This window comes from Mercenaria mercenaria, chromosome 8 (genome assembly GCF_021730395.1).
Source record: "Mercenaria mercenaria strain notata chromosome 8, MADL_Memer_1, whole genome shotgun sequence".
Taxonomy (NCBI): Eukaryota; Metazoa; Mollusca; class Bivalvia; order Venerida; family Veneridae; genus Mercenaria; species Mercenaria mercenaria.
The window spans coordinates 18987626-18993052 of NC_069368.1; the positions used below are offsets into that span (position 1 = coordinate 18987626).

The 5427-nt window shown below is 36.3% G+C and overlaps 1 long non-coding RNA gene across 1 annotated transcript; it reads right to left on the minus strand.

The window, feature by feature from the left end:
• Positions 1–263: 263 nt before the first annotated feature.
• LOC128559161 (uncharacterized) lies at positions 264–4716 on the minus strand. The gene is made up of 5 exons (XR_008372220.1): positions 4616–4716; positions 2108–2212; positions 959–1842; positions 669–800; positions 264–411 (listed from the first exon to the last, which is right to left on the minus strand). It is a non-coding gene; the product is annotated as an uncharacterized LOC128559161 (long non-coding RNA).
• Positions 4717–5427: the final 711 nt, after the last annotated feature.

Below are 5427 nucleotides of genomic sequence, written 5' to 3' on the forward strand. Positions count from 1 at the left end.
ATAGACACTTTTATCTCTGTTTACTTTTTCCTGACAGAAAATAAAATTTTGTACTAAAATCTCACGTTTGACAAAAACTCAAACTTACATCGATGATCACGGACTCGATCCACGTCTAGCAAACACTTGCCTTATTTAGGCTACAACACTCAAATCACATCAATTATGAAAACCTCTGAAACTCCATAGTGTAAAGAAACTGAATTACCAACTTGTATTCAAGTGCGTTACAAATTAAAAGCAAATCCTTACGTGCATCGTCAAGGAAATTGTTTCTCGTCGGGTTGTTCGTGCATCTCGTTTCTCATCGAATAGTCCGGTACTTCGAGTTTTCTTTTCACCAAAGCCAGAGACTGTATGCACATTTCTGTGGTCTTGAATTACTCCAGGAGTAAAATCGAGTTGTGCTTTCTAAATGTTTAAAGATATAGGCCTACGTTGCTGACAGAATACTGGTAGTCATTATTTAACGATTTACAATGAAGATTTCAAATCAATAAAAGAAAACACTGAAAGAATGAAGGCCTACATTATGACAAGGAAATGCCAACTTTTTAAAAAAATTATTAAAATGAAAATGAATGCGCATAACTTGGTTGCAAACTGCACGCCTAATGTAAAGCTAGCCAAAGAAAGAAACTGATTCAATGTGCAGACAAATTATATACCTCATTGCGCCCGACAAAGGACCAAACTGCTTCGTCCACTAAACCATTGTGAAATCTACAACTTGACGTCCGTGCACGCCCTTGTCAGCATCAGTCACTGTAACTGCACCGCCCATGAAACCATTGTGAAATCTACAACATGATAATATCTTCACACGATCAGCACAATTCTGATCTGCAGAGAAATACATACAAACAAAGCAGTATAAAAATACATATGTATTAAAGTATATATTATTTTTATAGCTCTTTGATACAAAAAAGGATAATATAAGTAGCAATAAACAAACCTGTTCATGATATTGAGAAACGCACAATTTTCGGTATGCATCTCCATATCCGTCTGTGTCTTTATTTTCCAAGTACCCCACACTCTAGCATTAAAGATAACAATACAAAACAAAAAGAACAAAAATCACAAATAAAATATAGAACAAATGCGCGCATTGCCCGGTTGTCGTCTGCACCTTATGTCTGTCGTCAGCACCTTATAATCTGTCGTCTGCATAATTCATGGTATGTCTTTCCAGCTATCTAAAATTGACGGAACATGTAGAATCATTAAAACTCATCTCGGTATTTAAATCATTCTAATAATTGTGTACAAGATTAAATCTAGTAATAATATATTGCTAATGACAGAAAGAAATACACATTGCAACGGAACGAAAAAAACGAAGACCCAATGCGACAAACAGTTCGCAACAACAAAAACCTTTTTTAACAAAACAACATAAATCATATCGTATACGACCAAGAAGACCACATCAAAGACACCAGAAACACCACCACAAACACTAAAACACCGTCACAAACACAACCACCAACACAAAACAAAACAAACATCACCACCAACACACAACAAACACCACCAAGTAGCGACTCACTGTAAACAAACCCCTGACAACAGCAAACACCGAACACACAGTATTACGAAACAAAAACATACCAGGTAAATTGAGTGTTCCGTAAGCGCATCTTTTATCCAGAATTTGGTTTAAATTCAAGACTTGCTCGAATTCATTTTCAGGTATTAGCGAGGCTTAGACTATTTAAAGCTAAGCGTTACCACGTGATAAGTTGCAGGAATTCTCTCTCTGCTGTTTGTAGTCTTGGAAGTCTGTCATCCATTTATACCATTGTCTAGATGTAGATGTACGTTTCCGTGGCAACCCTGTTGAATGAATGTGTAAAAAAACAAATATGTCAAAGTAATGCCAAAAGAAAGAAAAAGTAAATATACACATCCTGTATGTTCAAAACTCTGATCTAAGACTATAACTTTGTACGTCTTAACGCCGGTCATCCAGTTATACGATCGCCCAGATGTAGAGGTTCGTATCCATGGTAACCTGTTGAGTTAAACATACAGAAAAGCATGTGTAGAAAACAGAAACAAATATATCAGTGTTGCCACAAGAAAGAAAAACCATACACACCTTTTGTGCTCCAAAACCTGATCTACAATATAGATCTGAACGTCTGTCATCCATTACACCATTGTCTTGATGTAGAGGTACGTTTCCATGGTAACCCTGTTGAAGCTGAATATATATAGATACAGAAAGGCATGTGTAACAAGAGCTGTCTGTAAGACAGCGCGCCCGACTTTTCACAGTGCTTGACTCTGAATTTGAGCTTCGCCAGTAAAAAAAATCCAAATTAAAAAGGGGCATAACTCTGTTAAAATTCAAATTATAGTTATGAGAATTGTGTCTCCTGGTGTACACTTTGATAGTAAATTACTAGATCTATTTTGAGTTTCAAGTCAAAAGCTTTAATAGTAACAGAGATATTCGACTTTAAAATATCAAAAATATTAACAAAAAAAATCTAAGTTAAAAGGGGCATAATTCTGTCAAAATTCAAATCAGAGTTATGGGGATTGTTTCTCCTGGTGTAGACTTGGATGGTAAATAAGTATTTTAAGTTTCAAGTCAAAAGCTTTGATAGTAACAGAGATATTTGACTTTATCAAAAACTTTAACTAAAAATTCTAAGTTAAAATGGGGCATAATTCTGTCAAAATTCAAACCAGAGTTATAGGAATTGTGTCTCCTGGTGTAGATTTTGATAGTTAATAATTATTTTGAGTTTCAAGTCAAAACTTTAATAGTAACAGAGATATCTGACTTTATCAAAAATTGTAACAAAATTTCTAAGTTAAAAAGAGGCATAATTCTGTCAACATTCAATTCAGTGTTATGGGGATTGTTTCCCCTGGTGTAGACTTTGATAGTAAATAAGTATTTTAAGTTTCAAATCAATAGCTTTGATAGTAACAGAGATATTTGACTTTATCAAAAACTTTAACCAACGGCGACGCCGACGCCGAGTGCAGTAGCTCTACAGTTTCTTCGAAAAGTCGAACTAAAAACAGAAGAAAAAAAACAAGAGCTGTCAGTGGACAGCATGCTCGGCTATTCTCAGTGCTTGATAGTACAATATAAGCAATGAGTAAAACAATAAGCATATTCTAAGTCGAAAAGGGGCCATAATTCAGTCAAAATGCTTGATAGAGTTGCCTCCTCCTTTTTACAGACTGGGGTTATGATGGTAAACAAGTATGCAAAATATTAAAGCAATATCTCAATGGACTTTGAAAATATTTGGGGTGGTACGCAAACTTTAACATTTATTCTAAGTCGAAAAGGGGCCATAATTCAGTCAAAACGGTTGATAGAGTTGCCTCCTCCTTTTAACAGACTGTGGTCATGATGGTAAACAAGTATGCAAAATATGAAAGCAATATCTCAATGGACTTTGAAAGTATTTGGGGTGGTACGCAAACTTTAACATTTGTGTGACGCTCACGCTAACGCTCACGCCGACGCCGGGGGGTGAGTAGGATAGATCCCCTATTCTTCCAATAGTCGAGCTAAAAACATATCATAGTACTTGCACAAGAAAGGAACAAGAGGGTCATGATGGTCATGGATCGCTCACCTGATAGATATGAGCTACATGTTTCAAATGTCAAACTGATGATAAAATATTAAGAAAGTCAGTAGGTCACATTCATGGTCAATGAAAATCAGTTTTTCGATTTGTGTACAAAACTGTGTATGTCATCAAAATTTCAAGACTGTATCTTAAAAAAACAAGAAAGTAGGTCAGTAGGTCAAGGTCACAGTCAGGTGACATCATATTACTTGGGGTCATCAGGTAATGATAATTAAACAGTCTTGGAAATAGGATCAGATGATTTTTTAAGTATTTTTCCTATATAACTCACATAATAACTAAGTGACCCTAGGGCGGGGCCCCTTTTAACCCCAGGGGCATAATTTGAAAACTTTTGGTAGAGGACTACTAGACAATGCATCATACCAAATATCAAAAGCCTAGGTCGTATGGTTTCAGACAAGAAGATTTTTAAAGCTTTTCTTGTATAAGTCTATATAAAACTTAGGACCCCCAGGGCAGAGCCTCTTTTCACCCAAGGGGTACAATTTGAACAATTTTGGCTGAGGACCATAAGACAATGCTACAAACCAAATATCAAAGGTCTAAGTGTTGTGGTTTCAGACAAGATTTTTAAACTTTTTTTCCTACATAAGTCTATGTAAACCACGTGACCCCCGGGGCGGGACCATATTTGACCCTAGGGGGATAATTTGAAAAAGTTTGGTAGAGGACCACTAGATGATGCTACATACCAAATATCAAAGCCCTAGGCCATGTGGTTTTGTACAAGAAGATTTTTAAAGTTTTTCCTTTTGGTTGCCATAGCAACCAGAGTTCTGCATGGAATTCAATTCTTTGAATAACTTTGAAAGGGGGCCACCCAATGATCATTCCTGTGAAGTTTGGATGAAATTGGCCCAGCGGTTTATGAGGAGATGTCGTTTAAAGTAAAAGTTTACGGATGACGGGCGCCGGACGAAAAGCGATCACAGAAGCTCACCTTGTCACTCCGTGACAGGTGAGCTAAAAAATAAACATACATTCCCGATTTTCTCCATATCTTCTGCAGGCCTATATAACTGTAGATCTGAGCATCGGTGATCTATTCATATCATTGCCCAGATGATGTTGCACGTGTCCATGGTATCCCTGTTGGGTGAATAGATACGAAAAGGAATGTTCAAAAAATGAAAAAAGCATATCATAGTGTTGCCTACAGAAAGGAAATATAAACATACACACCTTTTGTGAACGTCTGTCATCTATATCTATCACTGCCTCAAAGATGTAGCTCTAGGTGCGATTCCATAGAAACCCTGTTGAGGCTGAATGTATGTATAGATACAGAAAGGCATATGTAGTATCAGAAAGAACCCTATCATAGTATTTACACAAGAAAAGTACACATACATACCCTATCTGCTGTATAACTTTCTAGATATGAATATCGATCAAACATTTATATCATTGCATAGATGTAGTTACGTTTTCATGGTACCCACGGTGTATGCATTTATAAAGAAACTAATGTGCAAATAAACAAGAGCACCGCCCTGCGGGTGCTGACGCTCATCTGATTTTTTTTGTATAATAGAAATATTGTCCTACCCATGATTTTCTAAGTCTAAAAAGGGCCATCATTCTTGCAAAAAGCAGGATAGAGTTATGTTTCTTGATGTACAGTGTCCACTTATGATGGTGAAAAACTGTTGCAAGTTTTAAAGCAATAGCTTTGATAGTTTATGAGAAAAGTTGACTTAAACATAATACTCAACCAAGAAAATGATTTTCTAAGTCCAAAAGGGGCAATAATTATTGCAAAAAGCAGGATGGAGTTATGTTGCTTGCTGTA